We start from the raw sequence: 2,265 nt of genomic DNA, 5'->3' as shown, positions 1-2,265 counted from the left end.
AAAATATTGTACATTGTATATTGTATATGCATATTGTATTTAAATATTAAGAGAAATTTTAAAATAACAAAAATATGGTCTTTCCAGATTAAAAATGTTCATATTATTCTTATTCTATTGATCTTACTGTATATGCTTTTACTGTTAGAGTTGGATTTGTTGAATGTTCATTATTTTCTAGATTTATCAATTTAAATAGGATTTGACTTTCCCATTAGACAGTAAAACCTTGAGCACTAGACTATTTCTAATCTTCATATCCACTCATGGATCTCTCCTTAAACAAAAGATACAGTGCTGCTAAAACCTTAGGGGTCATCGCTCTTGTATCTCCATTTCTTATGTGAAGGATACACACACACACACACACACACACACACACACACACACACATTCGTGTATGTGTGTGCTAGGTTGAAAATGGTATTTATTTTTAACTTCCTGATATTATCTCCTAATTACCTTAAACTTCCATAATTATGTTTTCATTATTAAGACTTCTTTTGCATCATGCTGTTTTTTTTAAATTTAATTTTTAAGATATTTATTAATAGGTGCTTGCAGTTTGACTTTTTTGAAAAAAATCAAGCTGTAAACTTTTATTACAAATTAAAAATGAGGTTCTTAAAAATCTCAAACTTGACCAGATATTAAACAATTTAAAAACCTTTAAAAGTGTATTGAGAAAAACAAGGCTTTAAAAAAAATGTTTTTCATTACCAAAAAGAGACGTCTTTAGGTAAAAATAATCAAACCCCCATGCTGCATAGATAACGCAGATAGTTCTGGTTATCTGGTCAACAGGCAAAAAGCAAGCACTTAAGGTCTTGGGCTCCAATCTTTTGTTCATTTCTTATTCATATTCATTTCTTCTTGTTGGATGACTAAACCGGATGATGGTAGAGATGATAAGTGGGCATTTACTCAGCCCTGCCCTGCTCAGCCTCGTAGCAGATGAATTCTCAGCTGGTGGATAGGCTGCTTTTGTCTCTTTGCCGTCTCGTGGTTTAGGGTTTTCTGGGCATCTGCGTCAGTAATTGAAGTTGCGGCGGTACAGACATTGAGGCGGCTGCTGACCTTGGGTCTCATCTCCTTGATTTTTTCTCATCTTCATTGCCGTCCTCTCTGGGCTGTCTTTGGCCAGGAGGGCCCCTGTGGTATCATGGTCTATAACCCTGATACATATTCTGTCTCACTGGTCTACCTTGTTCCCCTGCACCCTGGTTGTCAGCACCCTCCAACCTGCACAGGAGGGTTGGAATACAGTGGTCATCACCCATAGGGTCTCCGCATGTAGTAAGGTGGGAACCTTCGCCTGCGGTAGGGCCTGGCCTTCGGGAGCACTCTCCGATCCCTCATCCTTTTCCCCACTCACACTATTCTGGTAATTCTGCTGGTGGTTGAGTGGAAGACCCCTGCGATGTGGAGAGCGTCTATAATGGTTACGGTCTGGTGCACATGTACCGCCTTGCGCTGGAACTCCACAAGGGCCTGTAACATTTGCTGTCTCCGCGTCCTTTTCTCCTTCAACAACATCAAACTCCACAGTCTCTCTGTCTCCTATGCTGCGAAGGTACTTCCTGGGGTTCTTCTTCTTTATGGCAGTCTGGTGTACAAATACATCTTCCTTGGTGTCATTCCTCTTGGTGAAGCCATATCCGTTTCTTACGTTGAACCATTTTACTGTTCCCAAAACCTTCGTTGCGATGACCTTGTCGCCGCCGTTAGGCACCGCCAACGTGAGGTCGCCGGGGCCACCGCTCCCTGCACCGCTGCCCATCAGACCCGGCTCGGGGTCTGCAGTGCTGAGGGCGGGGGCGGCGGGCGGCTGCTGGGTCTCGCTGCTCATGGCTGCGGTGAAGGTGACTGGGGCCGGCGGCTGGCAGCTGCGGCTCCTCCCGGGCTGGGATGGTCACAAGGCCAGCTGCGGTGGTGGGGCTGCTCAGCGCCTCACTGGGGTGCTGCTCTTCAAATTTAAGTGAAACAGTTGCCACTACATTGTCATGCAAGGACTCGCGATTTGCCCTAATGAACCATTTTCACATCTTTGCCAGTAAGGTTCTAGATATAATTTAGATTCTGCCAATGAGATGTACCAGAAAGAGACTTAGAAAGCAGAAGAGTAAAAGAAGTCGTTTGTCCTTATTACAGGAGGCAACAAGTGTTGATATTGGGTTCACCAGACGTGACTAATTGTCACAGTCAGAGAGTCCTTCCCTCCCTGTAAGTCACATATGTTAGAGCTGCAGGGAAAGTGTGACATTT

At 43.7% G+C, this 2,265-nt stretch overlaps 1 pseudogene; it reads right to left on the bottom strand.

The window, feature by feature from the left end:
- Window positions 1–853: 853 nt before the first annotated feature.
- Window positions 854–1,849, bottom strand: LOC114905881 (annotated as a pseudogene).
- Window positions 1,850–2,265: the final 416 nt, after the last annotated feature.

Source organism: Monodon monoceros, unplaced genomic scaffold, assembly GCF_005190385.1.
Source record: "Monodon monoceros isolate NGI ecotype Baffin Bay Population unplaced genomic scaffold, NGI_Narwhal_1 Super_Scaffold_22, whole genome shotgun sequence".
Classification (NCBI taxonomy): Eukaryota; Metazoa; Chordata; class Mammalia; order Artiodactyla; family Monodontidae; genus Monodon; species Monodon monoceros.
Note: the sequence above shows the minus strand (reverse complement) of the source record. Positions and strands in the feature narration are given on the sequence as shown.